Genomic DNA, 21,130 nt, shown 5'->3' on the forward strand with positions numbered 1-21,130 from the left:
AGGGGCAACAGAATTTTCAGTCGGAGGAAGTAACGTTAAGGAAATTATGGAAAAGAGAAGAATTCAGTATGTACCAACAGTAGTGACTAGCACTGTGAGTGGCTGGAGTGATGGACAAAAGGGCTAAAGTCACCAGGCAGGGTGTTGAGGCGGATTGCAGGTCAGTTGACCATAGAGAACTTCGAGGATGAAGTTTAGTTTAAATGGGGGAGAGTTGTAACACCCGAAATCAGAAAGGTCAAGAAAGGAAAGGAAAAACCCTAAGTTAAATAGGGTTGACTCGTCGAGTCCAGGGAGGAACTCGGCGAGTCGGAGCGGGATCCGGGTGTAAAGTAAGTGACCGACTCGGCGAGTCGGCAAGTGGACTCGGCGAGTCTGGTCTGGGTTGGGAAACCCTAATTCCGGCACTTGGTACCCTATTTAAGCATCTTATTCTCTTCCCTAGGGCTCATTTGCGGCCCCTATAGTCCAGAACCCAAAACCCTAAGCCTCTATTGTTGCTCATTCAAGCTTTCTTGCCATTTTGGGTGATTTGAAGGAAGAAGGAAGAAGGCAACCATTGGGGATTCAAGGATTGGCAGTAGGTCCAGAGTTTGTGGGATTTTCCAGATCATTTGAAGGTAATGAGTCGCTACCTTCACTCTTTTGCATATAGATCAACCTTTATCATGAGATTTGGGGCTTTTAGGGCAAGTTTAAGAACCATTTCGAGTTAGAAACCCAGATCTGAAGTTGCTACTTCAGATGTAAGTGTATCTTGGCCTAGAGAATCATAAAGCATCAGTCTATGGGTTGATTGTTAAGCCCCTTTGTCTTAAACCCTATTTTACAGTGTTTTGAGCCTAGATCTCCTTAGCTACACGTAAGGTTTGCCACTTTACGTAAGGAATAGGCTTTAGAAGAGTGGATCTACAGTTTGGAGTCCATGCATGACTCAAAATCCTCTAAATATATGAAGGACTGAATAGACTTGGCGAGTCCTTCGAGTGGACTCGGCGAGTAGTATGAAGATGGAGATGAACTCGACGAGTTGGATGAACAACTCGGCGAGTCTGTTGAAGATTTCCTTGGACTCGGCGAGTTTGTTCTTGGACTCGGCGAGTCAAGTCGCGAAACCCCAAACTCTTCGAGTTAAGACTCGGATCAGTGAGTTGAGTGGGGACTCAGTGAGTTGGTCAGGACAGGACTCGAAAATCGGTAGACTCGGCGAGTCAGGGGCTGACTCGGCGAGTCGAGTGGCGAATGAAAGGATTCTGAGCATATTAACTCGGCGAGTCAGTAGGCAGACTCGACGAGTAGGGTTGACCTGGAAGGTTGACTTTGACCAGGACTTTGACTTTGACCAGAGTTGACTTAGTTGACTTTTGGAGGACTGTCAGACTAAGTGTCATATTGATATTGGTAGTTCGAAGAGCTAGAGGAGCAGCGGCTCAGAGGGTTGTCGGTTGGCAGCCAGAGGGTTATCAACAGAACTCCAGCAGTGCAGGTGAGTTTCCTTCCAGTATGAACGGGTCTAAGGCCACAATGCCGGCCCGTTTAGTAGTAGTAGTTTCCGGACTTCGGTCCGATGCAGTAGTTAGTATGTTTGATGCCTTCGTGGCTCAGACAGGATTTATGTGTTATGTGTTCCGGGCTACGGCCCGATGCAGTATGCAGTATATGTGTTCATGCTAGCTGATGTGTTTATGCCATGCTATGTTCAGACAGTTCTAGAGATGCACATAAAAACCGGTTTCACTATTCAAAACCGGATCCAATCCGAAACCGGATTGGGTCAAAACCGGTTTTGACCAAACCGGATCGGATCGGATTTAAAACCGGATTTTCAATCGGATCCTAATCCTATATTCCAAATCAGATTTGATACCGGATCGTAAACCGGATTCGCTAAAAACCGGATCCAAATCCGCCCCAAAATCCGATTAAAACCCACTAAAATCGGTTTAAACCGGTTTCAAATCGGATTAGAATCGGATTCGGATTTTGGTTGGAACCGGATCGGATTTTGACCGGATTCGGATCGGATTTTGACCGGATCGGATTTTTGATGATGTAAGCGAAACCGGATCGGATTCGGATCCGGATCGGATCGGATCGGATTCAGGTTTTGTGCACCTCTAGACAGTTCCGGACTTCAGTCCGATGCAGTTAGTTCCGGACTTCGGTCCGATGCAGGGGACAAGGTCCCAGTCAGTTCCGGAGTTCGGTCCGATGCAGTTTCCGGACTTCGGTCTGATGCAGAGGGCAAGACCCTGGTCAGTTCCGGACTCCGGTCCGATGCAGTTTCCAGACTTCGGTCTGATGCAGTGGGCAAGGCCCAATATGTGCTTATATGTTATTGTATGGTATGTGGTAGTTTGGGGGAGCTCACTAAGCTTCGTGCTTACGTTTTCAGTTTTTGGTTTCAGGTACTCAGTTTTCAAAGGAGGAGCTCGGAGAGGTTGCAGTGCACACATCATAGTCAGTTAGCCTGGGAATGTTTTACTCTGATAATAAGTTATGTTTGGAATTAATACTATGAAATTATGTTATGACTTATGATACAGTTTTTATAAATGTGGTTTAGTAATGTTTTAAAAGAAAATTTTTAGTCGTGAAAATTGGGTCGTTACACATACCCACTCCATAACTAACCCACACTCCTCCCCACCATTCCTAGTCACTTCCTTGTACCTTTCCATCAATCATCAGCCATTTCCCACGTTCTTAGAGATGGAACATCCATCCTCTCTCCTCACACTTCATTCATTCTCTCATTTCCACCAAAAGATCAAACACTTTTCTCTCAAACTTTTTCTCTCTATTTCAAAACTCCAAGGCTGATCATCAAGCTTTATTATACTTTTAGTAAGTATAATTCATCCTCCTTGTGATTATTACACTTCATTCTACTCCAATCATCGATTTCTTACACAATCTCCATCACTTTGATGTTAGATTCTCAAAAATCTTCAAGGCATCTTCAAGTATTCTTGAGTTGAACACTTCCCTTCCCCAACATTCATCTACTGAAATCACATAAGGTGAGTTCATACCCCTGTATTTTCATGTTTTCTTAAGTTTTAAGGGGGGGGGGGGGAATACAAGTTAAAACACCAAGAACATAACTAAACTTTTCTAATAGCTTTCATCAGAAAAGTTGGACTCCATTCACGGACTGTTTTGGACAACTTAAACAATTTAGTTTTCAAAACTGTTTTAGGTGCAAGTAGTTCCAGTTCTTAACTTTAAAATGACTACTTGCACATCTCCACAAAATTTTTTTACAATTTATGGTGATTTTTACAAAACTGCCTATCATTTCAAACATCAATCCGGACCAGTCTGTGATTATGGACTTTTTCACACAAGTTGGAGGTCATTAAAATTCATAATAAAAATTATGAACAAACTAGACTCATTTCCCAAACTCTCAGAATTTACGGATTCTGATTTGGACCTTTGATGATTTTTCTATAAATTTTCTAAGATCAGTAAAAGAAAATGTTAACAATAGAAAAATGCTATCAATTTCATTTCACCTTGTAACATGTTGAGCAAGGTGTATATCTTTATGTGAATATATGTTTTTGCAAATAGATGACATTTTGACTTAGTATATAGTCATACATCAGAAAACAAATGGATTTTTACCTACAAAAGTATGGTAATTAATTAGTTGTTATATTGCATGTTGCTTCACTTTAGTAAAAGACATATATACATATCGGTAAACAAAAGGGTTTTTACCTTCACAAATACAGTAGCTAACCATAATAAAAAAGTTATAACTATTACATTTAAACGTTTTGATAAACTATAATAGGTCTGGTTTATGTTTCCATTAACACAACAAACACATTTCGGAAGCTTTTATTCCCACAGAAAAAGGTTGTACACTCACGCACACCACACGTAAACTTGTTAACTTAAATTGTGAGACATTCTCTCCCCGTACGTCCGAGTACGGGATTCAAATTCATGGTAGTTATAACCAGAGTCTCTTGTAGGGAGAACGTGATAGTTGTGTATAGATCTATATTGGGTTAGACACCCCACACCTGAGCTGCATGCAACAACTAGACCGGCAGATCTGTGGTGACAAATGTCATATCAGTTTCGCGACGCCTGAGAAATGTCGTGGCAGGTTCATTCAGTCATAGTATGGTTATAGTGACTCACATAAGAAGTTAACAACTCATAAAGTTTACGGGAATTTTTACAATCAAAAGGGGTTTTATGACAATTTAAAATCACTTTCTATCTCAATAAGTACGGATATTACTGTACACTTTCGGTCTTGGCATTTAAGACTACACGTCATTCATTACGGGATTTTCCTCAAATCTGAAAGGGTTTTATGCCGATTTAAAACCACATTTCTATCTTTAAGTATTGGCAAATACTTGTTTATTCTTGGTCCTAGGATTTAGGACCACATAACATTTTATAAGGATAATATTGGATTTTTCTTGGTAACACACAACACATTACAAAGAAAGGTTTCCAAACTCTTTATCTCAAAAACTTATGAACTCACCAACTTAATTGTTGACACTTTTTCAAAACTACTTGTATTCTCAGGAATTCAGTGAAACAGGAAATCAACAGCGTTTTGAGGATGGGACGATAAATCGTCAAACAGTTCATTTTGTCATCATAATGTAATTGATTTGAATCATGTAAACATATACTTTGGTGTAACTTTTTCAATTATATTTATGATGGTTGTAATTACTTTGAGCACTATTATACTCGTTGTTGTGATACTATACATGAAATCCTCCACCCCCGGACGTTTCCGCCATCCTTGGTTTGGGGGCGTGACACGTTCGGTAAGTCGAATTCGCCATGAACTCCCGAATGTCCCTCCTCAAAATGCTCAAATACCGACTCATGCATGCCTGCTTAGACGACACGTGTTCAGGTCAAAACAACGCCCTCTTGTGGAACATCCGTGTAATCACAGTCACGGACTCCGTCCCTTGCTTGAGGGACAAGAACTCCTGTGCCAACCATTCTCTCTCCACAGGGGAACATAGTCGTCTCTGAACATGGTGGTGAACCTCTCCCAAGTCACCTCTGAGATCTTTGCATGAGTGAAGTTTGCCGTCACAAACTTCCACCAATCCTTCGCTCCCAAGCGGAGCTGGTTTAGCGTGAACCGTACCCTTAGATGCTCCAGACACGAACAGGTGTAGAAGCATCCCTCAATATCATAAATCCATCTCATCGCAGCAATCGGGTACTGTGTCCCATCAAACTCTGGTGACTTCGTGTTGCTGAACTCCCGGAACAACAACGAGTCACCCCCCTGAGGTCTAGCAGTAGCAACAGCTGCCGTAGCTGCAACCTTAGTAACCGCGGCATACCGCTCATTGAATGTCTCAATCAAAGTGGTCTTAATAGACCCAAACATCTTTGGTATCTCTGCTCGGATAGCTGCAGCTACCTCATCGTGGATCATCTGATGAAGCTCCTCGTCACTCATGCCGCTGGTCTCTGGTCTGTGGCGTGTCCCAATCCTGATGTCTCTGAAATATGACATAAAAATATTAGAGACTCGCTCGAGTATACTCGCACTCGAGAACTTAACCCTACTTGTTCCCTATTACCCTAAGGATTCTTACTTGGATTGTGCATTGATCCGGTGTTTTCAGTAGTACGGGCCCTATACTACCTTCCACACCGCATCAACATCCATTCCAAGTCCTCTTCCTAGGATCCCAGATCACAAGTACTCTACATCTCGCTAAGCATAGGATACCCTTCGATAGACTTCACATAAGCTCCTCACTGTTACCTAAGCACTCTCGAAGCATCTCATAGCAGCAGTAATCTCCTAGGCTAAGGCATCACAAATCAGGCCACTCTAGTCCTAATAGGAATACTTAGCCTACTCTAACATGCATAATATATCATATGATATCTCATAACACATAATGTAAGGGTATTTTGGAAAATCACCGTTTGGGCGCTGGCTGATCGTACACACTGCTTCTTTCCGCTTTCCTCACATTCATCAGTTTGAGTTCAAATACACCCGAAGGTGCATCCGAATCCCTCAAACCAAGGCTCTGATACCAAATTGTAACAACGTGAATTTCCAAAACAATTTTTTTTCATTTTTAAACATAATTTCATTCATAAGAAACATCAAAATCCAATGTAACACATGTCCATCAAATAAAACAATCCCAAGATCTCAAATACATAAAACTCCATCAATGTGTACAGATGATGTCGTCGCCTTCCTGCGATCCTCGTTGGTACCTGAAACACATATCACATAAACGGTAAGCATAAATGCTTAGTGAGTTCCCCAAAATACCACCTACGCACATACGCCACTCAAGGCTATAGCTCTATAAGACCTTCTGGTCCATGTGTCTTAGGGGACTTCCGTCCCATAGTCCTGGTAGACCTTCCGGTCCGTATCATCTTGACCTTCCGGTCCGTATCATCTTGACCTTCCGGCCCATACACTGTTGACCTTCCGGTCCATATCATAATACTCATAACATAGCATAGCACATACATATCATATAACAGCATGCATCACATACTCATCATAGCACATAAGACCTTCCGGTCACACATAATTACCACTCTAGGTAAAGTATAGTGAGAAGACTCACCTCATACAATGTCGGATAACCTCTCGTGCTCGATAACCCGACCTAGCCTCCTCCTATCAACATAATAACATCTCTAATTAATACTCTCTCTCGTCCTCATTTCTAAAGAATGGGTAGAAGACCATTTTACCCCTCGACCTCTCTTAAACCAGCTTGACCAAAACCCTAAGGTCAATTGAAGTCAACCTTAGTCAACGGTCAAACTTGACCAAAATCGTCGAGTGCACTCGTGTGACTCGGCGAGTCCATGCGTTTCCTCTTAATCCTCATAAGTCCTCACTCGACTCGTCGAGTTAACCTTTCACTTGACGGGTTACCACTGGTCACGAATCGCGGGGCAACCCGACTCGACTCGTCGAGTCCCCTTATGGACTCGGTGAGTTCCCTCCATGGCAACACTCAAAAGACCTTCTGAGGTCAGATCTTCTTCTCTAACCTATAGATCTGACCTTCCAATACACAATAATCACGTAAAGGTCCAACCTTTACACTCATGCAACACTCAAAGGGCTTCTTTTGGTGAAATAGCTTCTAAAATGGCAACCTAGGTTCATATCTCCAAAGGAATAGCATAAAGCAGGATGGATAGGACTCTCTGGACCTCTTAAGGTCCAGATCTAAGAAGAATTCCACCTTGGGACCTCAAATGCTTCGAATCCAAGCTAAAGAAGGCATAAGAAAACCCTAGATTCAAGTAGATCACCATATACACGAGAATAAGCATAGATTTATACCTATAGCAGCCTCTTCTGATCAAATGGTAGTAGATCTGAGCTCCTCAATCTGCCTAGCTTGCCCTCCTTCCTTCTTTCTTGCAAAATCACACTAGAAATAAAGAGAATGACTTATTTTCTCACTCACAATGCTCTTAGGTTCTCTGGTGCTCTCAAAGGTGAAGGTGGCCGCAAATGAGGGCTATAAGATCCCTTAAATAGGGCACATGGCCGAGGATTTAGGGTTTCTGTCCACAGCGCAGACTCGTCGAGTCAACTCGCCGACTCGTTAAGTCCATTCATTAAATCCAGTCAACAATCGCGATCCTACTCGACGAGTCTAGGCGTCAACTCGTCGAGTTCCTCTTCTTGACAAAGACTAATTAATTAAGATATGATACCTGGAATTCCGGATGTTACATAGGGTTAGATGTAGAGGTCAGAAAAGTTCTCGGTTAGAACAAGGAATCAAATGGGGGTCTTGGTGGTGTTTGCTCGACAATCCCCGTGTTTCCCCCTTGTTTTGGCAGTCCCGATCAACGACAGGTAAAAAAATGTCTCCAAGCTCTTATCCAGTTCATCATCGTTCCATTTCTAGATGCTCTTTTGACCAATCAAAATGTTTTCGCTTTTAAATACACAAATCAAGTTCTGGTAAGGTTAAAATAGTCTTTCTATATAATGTTATAATCCAGTTTCAGTGTTCCATATCTCACACAAACTGGAATCATTAATTCTATTTTTCTGTATCAATTTCAGGCATTCATTATTATGTCTTGCTTAATATCGGTGTCTGTCAACTTCGATCGGAAAAACATCTCCGGTGACTTATCATGTGTTAGGTCACCTGAAAACATGTCTAGGTTTGGCATTTGGATATTTTCTATTACACGATCCTTTTAGTTGGAGAAACATTTTGGGAATCCTAATTGTTGTTGTGGGTATGGTGCTTTATTCTTACTTCTGTACTCTTGATACACAGCCAAAACCCTTTGAATCCAATTCGTTCTCCTTTTTTTATAAGTCGAATCCTATTTTCTTGATGTAAACTGATGGGGGAGACTGGGAAAATGATATACACATCAAAGACATGAGTTCTTGATGATCTTAATCTCGCTCCTTCTGATGTTCTAGAAGCATTAAATCGGTTTATGTATTTTATACCATTCCAATTCTATCGGAATAGAATCATGAATTCAAATTTTATCGGAATGAAAACACGAATTGTAATTATGTTGGAATGGAATATGGATTTTTTTCTCATTGATTATACATGTTCTACAATTTTTGGTTATTGGTTTTGGTGCAGCTAACAAGTCCGCATATTTTTCCAAAGGAATATAGTTTTTTATGTATCATTTGCTAATGCGTTATTGGATTCTAAACTACAATTGGATTTGTTTTCACAGAAGTTGATGCTTGAAGAACGGACAACAAAATTAAAAGTGTTTCTTAGCAACATTATTCTTTTAGAATGAATTAGTGTATTTTTTAGATTTTGATGGTTTTTTTCCCGATTTGAAAGTTTTTTAGTTTTATTCTTTAACAATAAATGTAATTGATGAGTTGAAAAAGTCTTTGATCGTTTAGATCTTATACAAGTTAATCAGAATAATGCAAACATAAATATCAAACACGAGAATGAATCAAAATACGTTGAATGATTCAATAGATTCACGCCTCAGCAGAGCTCGACAAAGAACTTCCGCTGTAGAGGCTTTTTAGGGTTACAATCGATAAAAGATATTCGCTGTGAATAATCGACTCCAAAATCTTACGTACAAAGATGCATGCAAGCATCTATAAATACTAAACCCTAATAATAAAATCACGGATGGACAGGCCCAATCCAGATACAAAATTGGACTATGGACCGAGCCCAAGACGCAACACTTAATGGACCCTATATTAATTCTTAACAATTGTTACATGTATTCTATAAGAATTAATGTAATTTTTGTTTTAATTCTTTAATTGATGGTTCGAGAATTTGTTATTCTACAAGAAATTTTTAAAGTTATGATCAAGAATATGTTCAAGAATATTTTTATTATTTTATTGGTATAGAATATTTTTATTTTTGAATATACTCAATCATATTCTGTCAGAATGTCCAAATTAAAAACCTTATAATTAGAAAAAATCGGATTTTTAAAATTAATAGAATCTATGATCCCTTAAAATATGCAAATTTCCTTTGTTAAGTATATATTAATTGACTAAAATACCCTTCTAATTAAATTGGATGATATTTTTCAATTATATTTAATTTAATAATATGTATTAATCACTTTTTTAAAATAAGTAAAATGATTGACCCACGTTTATGCATACAATAATACAATAATTATTTTGAATAGAATAACCTAAGCCTATATATATATATATATATATATATATATATATATATATATATATATATATATATATATATATATATATATATATATATATATATATATATATATATATATATATATATATTCAATTATAAGATTTTATAAAATATATTACCATGTTTCAAAATTTTAGTATGTATATAGTTTTTTATATGACTTCGATACATAAATATTAAAGTATTCATTTATGATTAATTAATATATTTTAATATATAACAAGATATTAAAAATATTAAATATTACATCCAAATTATAATTATTAGATAAAAATGAAGTATAAATAAAATAAAATAGAAAATCGAGAAACTAAAATCAACAATTGAAACTTTATCTCAATTTTGGAGAAATGAATAGTGTTCCTTCATATTTGGGGGAAAATTATTCATATCTCCAAAAATGAGATGAAAATTGTGTAGGGTTGGAGATGAATGGATAAAGAAGTAGAGAAAAAAATGAGATTTGAGAGTAGGTTGGAAATACTCAAAAAAGACAGATCACTTTGGAGTTTATTCCTTTGTAAAACACAAAAAGTAGTTAAAGGATTTATTTTGCAAATTCCATATACATCATTGGGGCAATATATCATTTCTCATATTTATTTTATATAAGGTATAATATTAAAATAAAATATTATTATTATTATTTGTTTTGTATCGCAATGTTTTTTTATCATTATATTAAAAAGGCCCAAATATATTTAACATTGGTGTCATTTCGAGTCTCTGTTTGTTAATATAATATATTAAAAATTAAAAATATTCAATTTTTATTGTATTTATAATGATTTACAAGAAAGGGTATAAAGTGTTTATTTCATATACCAAAAAGGGAATATATGAAACTATAAAAGATATTTATGTAAATTGGTGGACCGATTTCTTTGAAAAAGAAAGCACATCAAACATGTCCGACTGTCTTAGAAGAAAGGACGGACCCGATCAAGGAAAACTATGGACCCTACTATACTATAGTGGATGCTCCGAGTGAGTTCCAGCACTAATATACTCAGTCTACGTACCTTTTTCTCTTGTCTGCAAATTCTAATCTCTTGAAATCAAAGCCCTCAATAAAAAATCGAATCTTTCCTTTCTCCAAATCCCAATGGCTGAAATCGTTGTTAGCGTCGTCATCACCGTGCTGTGTGAGAAACTGATCTCCGGTGACTTGATGAAGCTTGCTCGATCCGAAGGAATCGATTCTCAGCTGAAGAAATGGAAGAAAAACCTGCCCATGATCCAAGCCGTGCTTGCTGATGCAACCTAGAAGCAGATTAAAGAGAGAGCTGTTCAATTGTGGGTGAACGATCTTTATTTGCATCAGAACAGATACGTTGGTTCGAACTCCAGTGGTTGTTGTTGTTGTAGCATCTGAGAAAATGGGGGGTGGTACAGGAATAGAAGTGGGTGGAATATGAGTAGTGGAGGTTATGGGGGGAATGGAAATAGAGATAGAGATTGGGGGAGGAGAGACAGGTTTGGTTGAAACGGGTACCTCAGGTGAAGGCGAACGGGGAGGAGAATCGCCTCGAAACGACTCCTCTAAGTCTGAATCCTCATCCTCAGATTCACTAGAGGAAGAGGCAAGAATGAGTTTCCGCCTGGGCTGGGTTTTCCTCTTCTTTGGTGGAGGTGATTGGACAGCCTTCATTGGTTTTCTCTTTTTAGGAGAAGGGCCTTTCGCCCCTTTGACCACCTTCTTGTCCTTCCCCTTTTCTGGTTTCTTGCCCCGGGGAGCAGGTTTGTCGGCGTCATTGATAGACTGAATCATCTCTGGAGTGAGTTCTCTGGGACCCGAAGGAAGAAACTCCTTGTAGGTCTTGATGATGCGGCTCTCCCCTGATACACACACATACATTGATTCTGGAATAGAACCAACAAATAGGAACTTGGAAGGATCTGTCACAATTATCTTCGTAGTGTGGAAGACGCCAATAGATGAGAGTGGAGACGTAGCCACAATCGGGACATGATACTTGTCCATTGCCCATTTTGTGACGAGCGTCCAGAACCTGGCATATGAAACTTCAGATTGGCGAGAAGTAGAGGCAAGGCTTTGGATTAACTGCTGCCATAAAACTGAGCTATAGTCGAGGTTGACCCCATTGTACAACCCGTAGAGAATCGTCATGAACAGACGACTAGCCCCATCTGAACCTGCACTCCTCTCTGATAGACCCTTGAACAGGATCGTGAAAAAGCCATTCCATTGAGGAGGAAGACACGACTTCTTGAACTTCGTCACGGTGGTGAGGATTTCAGTGTAACCCATGTTGTAAACATGGAGAACAACTGTCCCACTGAAATCGACTCAGGGTTAACCCTCGATTCATCAGGTTCAAACCCTAGAAGCAAGCAGAATCGCTGTTTTGAGATGGAGGTTTTAGTATCAAGAATGTCGAAGAAGATGCGATCAACAGACTTATCGTAGTGGGCAGTAGAGAAAATCTGGGATAAACACTCCATAGGGATAGTTTCGACCTTGGTCAGAGCGAGAGCCAGTGGAGAGTGTTTGAGACACTCCACGATGGGGTACATGAATGCATCATACGAAACTGGATTGAGATCGATGACCAAGCTTTGCTGAGGTCGGATTGGGAGAATGTGGGAGGTTTCATGAACAGAGGAGGAATCCGGCATTGATGAGTGCTTCGAAGAAGGAGATGAACAGTGGTAGAAAAGCGTCTGTGTTTGCGCTCAGAAATTTGGATGCAGTAAAGAGGTAAAACAACTTAGGGTTTACCCTTTATACCTTGTGTAGAAGTGAGAGAAAAATCCGCCCCCAAATCTTCTTGAAAAACGAATCGGTTCCTGAGTTGATTGACGCGTGACAGTTAGCAGCTCCTATGATTACGCATGAGAGAGAAAAACATTTCTATTTTGCACGTCTTCCCATCAAATGCCTTTTTGAATTTCTGAAACCTTTAGTCTCCCGGCTGAGTCATCATCTTATCTTTAAAATTAACTGTCTCCACTAAATAGAAGCAAACACGTAGGTAAACCATAGCATCCCGTTGAGAATATAGCATTAAATACCAGAGCTATAAAAAATAGCTTGTAGTGAACCAAACCAGACTTTTGGAAAATCAAAAAGATTTTCGTGCATAGAGTGTCAAAGATAAAGAAATAAAGCAACATATATGTGGGAAATTGTGATGCCAATATAGACATAAAACAGTGGATCCCGGGCACGAATCTCTTCCTTCAAAGTCAAGAGAGACTTTAAAGTGTCTGTGTGGTTTCCCGTTGAATTACGATCAAGCACTTGTTAAGAAGTGTTGAAAGGTATCTTTTAATGAGGCTTAGAGGGGTCGCTTTCGCTTCAGTTCAGAATTCCAGATCTTGACATAAGATAGAAACCGAATGAAGTACTTGTGAGACCAATGTGGTCTGTTGAACAAGTAGATTTGGATCGTATATTAGTGACTTTTTGGAAATGCTTGGTGTGAAATCTCAAGAAAATTTAAAATTGGATTCTATGGGAAGAAATGTTATGGTATGTAACAATTTCATAAGAATCACACAAAAAGAAAATAGAGATTTCATGGTACAATCACTTGGGTGGATTCGTTAATTCATAAGTGAAAGCTAGAGCAAATTTAATTGTTCACCGTCAATTCATAGTAGGTATTGAATTGTGGGTTTCACTTAGCACGTAGTGACACGAAGCTAAGATCACAAACACAGAGATTGTGTAACCATAAACCTCAGTGGTAATTTCTGAGAATCTCAAGGGTTACATGTATGAAGCGAATATGATGGAGAAAAATGTTTGAGGTGGTGTAAGGAAACCAAAGTACCTCTGCTATAAAAATAGTGACCAAGCAGAAAACTCTTAACTCATATGAGAAAAGAGTAAGGTAGCTCATGATTAGAATAAAGGTGGCAGCCTAATTGGGAAGACAAGGTTTGTATATACCCAGTCAATAAGGCTTTATTCAAAATCAGTTGAGGCTTTGGAGAACATGCAGCAGCATGCTTCTAGGGACACTTAGCTAGTAAAAAGTGTGAGAATGATACCTGCTCCATCGATATTCCATAAACTGTTAACAAAAACAGAAGTAGAGACAAAAAGAAAGAAACTATTTTTGGAATTTTTGATATTTTTGTAAAGAGAAAAACAAAACAGACCAAACAAATTTTTTTTTTGAACCGAACCCGAAATGGACCGAACGCTCGGTTCATTTCGGTTTCTTAAAAAAATGTTTTTGGATTTTTGGAAAACAATTGTACAAAAGTATACAACCAAAGATATCACCTTTTTGAGATAAGCGAAAACAAGTGCAGTGGGACCGAACCCGAAATAGACTGAGCGTTCGGTTTATTTCGGTTCCCGTGTGAACCGAACCCGAAATAGACCGAGCGTTCGGTTCATTTCGCTTCCAACTTTTAGTTTTGAGAAGGTGTTTTTGGTACTGACTCCGATTCCATCATACCTAGGCCTTGTAGGATTTTATTGAAACTTGCTTCAGGAAGGGCTTTGGTGAAGATGTTAGCCAGTTGATCATTGGTTCGAACAAAGTGAATTTCTACGTTTCCTTCTTCCACATGATCCTTAATAACGTGATACCTCAGTGCTATATGCTTTGTCTTGGAATGTTGCACTGGGTTATGACATATCCTAATTGCACTTTCTGAGTCGCAATATAGTGGGATCTTTTTCATATTGAGTCCATAATCCCGGAGTTGGCTTTGGATCCAAATCACTTGAGATGTGCAGGAGGCAGCGACAATGTACTCTGCTTCGGCTGTAGACAGAGAAACACATGTTTGTTTCTTAGATTGCCAGCTCACCAATTTCCCGTCGAGGAATTGACAGCCTCCTATAGTGCTTTTCCGGTCTAGACCACATCCTCCTAGGTCTGCATCTGAGTAGGCTTGAACGAAGACACCTGAGTTTGAGGGATACCAGAGACCGAGAGAGGTGGTTCGCTTCAAATACCGGAATATATTTTTCACTGCCAGCATATGTGGTTCACGAGGATTTGCTTGGAACCTGGCACAATAGCATACTAAAAACATTATATCGGGCCTGCTAGCTGTGAGGTACATCAGGGAACCAATCATTTGGCGATATAGCGTTATGTCGATTGCCAATTTTTCCAAAGATGGTGTGAGCTTGGTACCAAACACCATAGGAACTTTGACCTTTGAGTCTCCCATCATGCCGAATTTGGCAAGGAGAGTCTTCGTATACGCTTCCTGGTTGATAAAGATGCCTTCGGGTCCCTGTCTAATATTTAAACCAAGGAAAAATTTAATTGGACCCATTGAGCTCATTTCAAATTTAGTCTCCATCAACTTTCTGAATTCAGCTGTTAGGCTAGGATTCGTTGAGCCAAAGGTGATATCATCGACATAGATTTGAACGATCATAAGGTGGTTACCTTCCTTTTTATGAAAGAAGGTTGGGTCAAGCGAACCTTGTTTGAATTTAGACATCTTTAAAAACTTAGTTAATGTTTCATACTATGCCCTAGGTGCTTGTTTCAGACCATAAACAGCCTTATCCAAGATGTAGCAGTAATCTGGATGCTTTTCATTTACAAAACCAGGAGGTTGCTCCACGTACACGGTTTCTTCAAGTTCCCCATTTAGAAACGCACACTTCACATCCATCTGGTAGACCTCGAAATTTTTGTGTGCAACATAGGCAAGAGATATTCGAACGGATTCCAGCCTTGCTACTGGAGCGAACGTCTCTTCGTAATCAATTCCTTCTTCCTGGCAGTAACCTTTCACCACTACCCGAGCCTTATTCCGGATTACATTTCCCTCCTTGTCCATTTTGTTTCTGAACACCCATTTGAGACCGACAACCAAGGCATCTTTTGGTGTTGGAATGAGTCTCCAGACCTTATATCTTTCGAACTCATTGAGTTCGTCTTGCATTTCCTGAACCCAATCGGAATGATCGAGAGCAATATTGACGGTCTTCGGCTCTATTTTGGAGATGAAAGAATTAAACATGCAGAATTCTACTTTGGAGAATAAAGCAGTTTGCTTCGCCTACAGTTGAGATCGAGTTAGAACCTTTTCAAATACATCACCCACTATTTGAGATACATGATGATCTCTGGTCCATTTGGTGAGAGGAGGATAATTTGGATCATAGGATGGATCCAATTCAACATTTACCATTTCTTCCAACTCTGATTGAATATCATCATCATAGAGCATATCTGAGTTCTCCCCCTCGACAGATGATGAACCAAGATGTCTTTCTTCGACTGGGCTTTCAGGCTGATCCGGACTTTCGGGTGCTACAAAACTTTCGGGTGCTACTGGACTTTCGGGTGCTACCGGACTTTCGGGTGCTACAGGACTTTCGGGTGCTACCGGACTTTCGGGTGCGTCAAAGATTGGATTCTCCCCCTGGACATGTGAGACCTGTTGATTTGAAGAAAAGAGATTCTCCCCCTCGACCAAAGTACCGCTCTGGGGAGGTTCGTTTCGAACTGGTTCTTCTTCTCCCATTTGTTTGGCTGCATCTTCGACAATCTTCTTAAGGTGATCAATCTTATTGTCTGCTGCCGTTGCTTCAGAATGACTGGCTTTCTCAGGTTCATCAAACAAATGCATGAACTGATCAAAGAAATTGGCGATTGATGCTGTGACTTGACCTGTTTGAGAGAAAATCTCTCCAGTTGCTTCTTCGGTAGACTTCAGCTTCTTGACGTAATTGTCATCGAACGTCACATAATAGGTTTATTCAATTCTTTTAGAACGCTTATTCAAAACCCTGTATGCCTTTGAAGTAAGAGAATATCCCAGAAAGATACCTTCATCAGCTTTGACATCAAACTTGTTGCGATGTTCTTTGGAGTTGAAGATGAAGCACCTTGAACCGAATACGTGAAATAACTTGACATTCGACTTCCTGTTGTTAATAATCTCATAAGGGGTGAGAGAGAAACGCTTGTTGAGATACGATCTGTTTTGAGTAAAACAAGCTGCAGCAATAGCGTCAGCCCAGAAATATAGAGGAAGAGAAGCAAAACTTAGCATGGTTCGGGCCGCCTCACACAGGGACCGGTTTCGCCTTTCAACAATTCCGTTCTGTTGAGGTGTATAGGGGGCTGAGAAATTGTGACTGGTGTCTTTTTCTGCTAAGAAATCTTCGAATTCTTTGTTCTTGAATTCCAGTCCATTGTCGCTCCTGATGTTTCGAATGACTTTTCTCAGTTTCACTTCGACTTGCTTGATAAAGATCTTCAGTTTGGGAGTCGCCTCAGATTTGTGCTTTAGAAAGAATACCCAAGTAAATCATGAAAAGTCATCAACAATAACAAGGATGTACTTGTTACCGCCAATGCTCTCGATTGATGATGGACCACATAAGTCGATGTGAAGCAACTAAAGGGGTTCAACAACTTTGGTGTTTATGATTGTTGGGTGACTTTGTTTCCCCATTTCACATGCAGCACATAAGTGTTCACGATCGAACTTGAGCAGTGGAAGTCCCCGGACATGACCACCGGTGACTAGCTTGTTGATGTCTTTGAAGTTGAGATGTGAGAGCCTTCGGTGCCACAACCAACTTTTGTCTGAATGAGCTTTGGACAAAAGACATATTGCTGGATTCCCTTTGATTGGTCTGAGATTCAGAGGGAACATTTCACCTTTTCGTTCAGACTTGAGAATGACTGTGTTGGATTTCTTCTCTATTATCTCTGAACCTTCGTCATCGAATGAGACTTTAAGACCTGTACCTCCCACCAGTTGAGACACACTGATGAGGTTATGCTGCAATCCCTCTACATACGCCACCTTCCTGATTGTAAAGTCTCCATTGGTTATCATCCCATAACCCTTTATCGTTCCATAAGAGTTGTTACCAAACTTGACATTGCCACCGTTTTGAAGTGACCAAAACTCCCTTAGCTCTTCCTTCCTTCCTGTCATGTGACGTGAGCAGCCACTGTCTATGTACCATTCTTCGTCGAATTGCTCGTCACTTATAAACTGCAAAAATTAAGCAGATTTAGGAACCCAAAGTTTCTTGGGTCCTCGTGAGCCTTTAACAGAAACATGAATAGTAAGAGAAACATCAACAAGATATGTTCGTTTTATTAAGGTTGTTTCATCTTTCCTCTTAATAGTAAACACTTTGATTTTATTGGAGTTAGATGCATGTATTTTGGATTCAGGTTCGAGAGTTTGGGCTTTATCTTGCTTTCGGTCTTCATTCGCTGAGAAAATCTTCCTTTTTCCTTTCAAATCCTTTGTCGATTGTGAGCTTGGTGTAGGACGAGAATTAGTCTTAGAAGAAGAATGAGAACGAGAAGAATTAGAGGAATAGAAGTTAGAATGAGAATCTTTCCTGACATGAGGTTCGAAATGACCCTTTCGGTTGTGACCATTTGAGGGACCGAACCTGGACCTTCGGTTGCTGTTGGATGATGGACCGAAACTGGATTTTCGGTTGTTGTAGGTTGCTGGGCCGAAACTCGGTCTTCTGCTGTAAAAGCTTGACGGACTGAACTCTGGTCTTTGTCTGTTGTCGTTTTGTGGACCGAAACCAGGCTTTCGGTTGTTGTTACTTTCGGGACCGAACCCATCCTTCCGGTTTTGTTCTTTCTGTGGCCCGAAAGTTTTCTTCTGGTTCTTTTGATCCAATGGACCGAAGCTCCTTTTACTCTTATTTGCTTCTCCTTTTGGCTTGGAGTTTCTATCAAAGTGAGGATAGTGAGGATTTTGGGAGCGCCAAAATTGCTTTTGCTCTGAGAGATTTTTCTTGTATCTCAGATTTCTCTGCTGCTTTTGATTTTTCACCTGTTTCGGTTGTTTGTGAATATTTGCCTTTTGTTTCGCCTTTTGAACAACTGGTTCACTTTCCATGGAAGAGGTTTCGCTTGTAGAAGAGACGCATTCTACCGGAACCTCTTTTGTGCCACTGGAACTGGGCACGTCAAAGTTGGTAGGTTTATTTAGTGGTTCTGCCATATATCTACCTTTGGTCTTCCATGAAGTTCGCTCCGACAAACCAACTGTTTCATCTGCGTTGTCTATCGGTGCAGACCAGAAAAACTCATCGCAGCCATCTGCATTATCTTCATTCACCATGGCAGTGAGTTCGGCTATCTGATGTTCGGTTACTCCTGTGACCTTATAAACCTGATTGGGAGTGGTTCTAACCTTTTGGTAAACAACCGCCTTCTCTTTAAGGATTGGGGACTTATTTTTGGACAGACGAGCGAATTCCACAGAATTTTCAGAAATCAAGTTTTTGTGGTTTTCAGGTTCGCTCCTAATAAACTCTGAACAGACAACCTCATCCTCTACAGAGATTTCACTCATGTCATCGTCCTCATTAAGTTCAGATGCATTTTCAACATCAAGTTTATTTTCTGAACTTAATTTGGCACTCAATGAGTCAAATTTTTGTATAGTTTCGGCTCTGAGTTTCAACTTATCATTTTCATCCAAAAGATTCTTAAGCATGTCCTTATGGTCTTTGGACTTTATAAAAGATTCAATTTTGTCCAGACCATACATATAAGTGGGATTTACATCGTCTGAAGATACAACACTTTCACAATTGTATGCTTCAGCATCGATTTCTTCCTCCTTTAACTCAAGGAAGGGCAAAATCATGCTATGTATCTTCTGGCCTATTTCACAGTTTAAATGCAGCTGAGTAATGTTAGTATAAAGTCTTTTTGCAATTAAACAAAAAACATTCCTCTGTTTTAACAATTTAAGATTGTCTCTTTGCAAATAGATATTCTCATCCCTAGACTTAACCAGCTCCAACTCCTTCTGCTCAATCCATATCCTTCGCTCCTCACTCTTGGATGATACCCTGTTTATTTGGTCAGTTAGATTAGAATTCGTGACACGTGTTTGAGTTAAACAACTATCTAGATTTGAAATTCTTGAATTCAAGTTATTTAATTCTTTGTCATATGATGTTAGTGGAATTTTAAACGAAACAAAGATGGATTGTACCTTCTTGATCAGTTCATCTAGTTCACTGATCTGCACACTGAAAGCCTTCGCTGTAAAGCACACGTCCTCTCACTCCTTATCCACTTCGTTTCCACCATCAGTGTTGTATCCTCTCATCTGGGATACATCTGTCACCATCAGACATCTTCCACCAGCATCACTACTCTTCGCCACATAAGCCTTTCCATGAGAAGGCTTTCTCACCTCATCATCTTCTGAGTCGGTTGACCACACCTGTACGCCACCGAACTCATCATCATCTACCAAATCCTGCACAACAAGAGCATTCATAGAGGGATTAGTAGTAGCCTTCTTCCTTTTAATCTCCTCCAGTCTTTTTAGGAGACTTGCTTCTTCATCCTTCTCCTCATCTTTCTCTGCCATCTTTTTCAACACGCAATCTTTTGCGTAGTGATTTTTCCCACCACAGTAAAAACAGCTGACACCAGAATCAGCTTCACTCTTCGCTTGTTTCTTTGATTCTTCAACCTTCGGCTCCTCTTTCACTTTCTCAGAGCTGTAGCTTCCCTGCCAGTTTCGGTTCTTATTGGTAGGGAACTTCTTCTTGATGAATCTTCTGGGATTTGACACCATCATAGCATAGTCTTCAGCTGTTAAATCGTAGTCTCCCATATTCAAATCTTCTTCTTCTTCTGCTGCATTCTTACCTTTAGATAGAAGAGCCAAAGAACCCAAGTTTGAAACCACGCTCTTCTCTTGTAGCACAATCTTTTCCTGGGATTTCAGAATTCCTACCAGTTTTGCCAAAGAATATGATTTGAACTGCTCATGCGCTTTAACCGTCGACACCACTGCTCTCCACTCGGGTCTTGGGCCATTTAAGAAAGTGGCCTTCTGTTCGATGAGCTTCCTTTCAATGTCATGTTTGATCATCTTGCTGAGAAGATGATTGAACCGATCAAATGTTTGTGTAACAACCTCCTCTGGCAACTGTTTGAACTCTCCAAATTCAGAGAGAAGTAGGGTCTGAATTGAGTGCTCCAGATCTTCATCTGTAGAGTACAGCTCTCACAGCCGATCCCAGATTTCCTTTGCTGTACCACAAGAACTTACTAATCGAAATGTGTCGGATTGAAGAGCGAATCGAATTAGTCTCAATGCCTTAATGTTGCATTGGAACTTCTCCTTTTCGTCCTGAGCGACGTCCTTCACATCTTTTAATAGATCATTATACTCCTTTTGAGTTTTAATGATTCTTGAAGTGCTAGAGTGAGCGAAGGGGCCAGCAGTGATAGCTTCCCATATCAGATACCCATTATCTTCCGATCCAATAACGTAATCTTCAAAGTGGTGCGTCCACACTTCATAGTCTTGAGTGTAGAGGATTGGAATCTTGGTTGTTGATCCGATGCTGTTAGAGATGTTGATAGGATTGGATTGAGAATCGTCCATACTTGATCGTTTAACCTGTAGTAAGATCAGACTTTGTAATA

The sequence above is a fragment of the Lactuca virosa genome, chromosome 1 (genome assembly GCF_052849685.1).
Source record: "Lactuca virosa cultivar CGN04683 chromosome 1, Lactuca_virosa_CGN04683_v6, whole genome shotgun sequence".
Taxonomy (NCBI): Eukaryota; Viridiplantae; Streptophyta; class Magnoliopsida; order Asterales; family Asteraceae; genus Lactuca; species Lactuca virosa.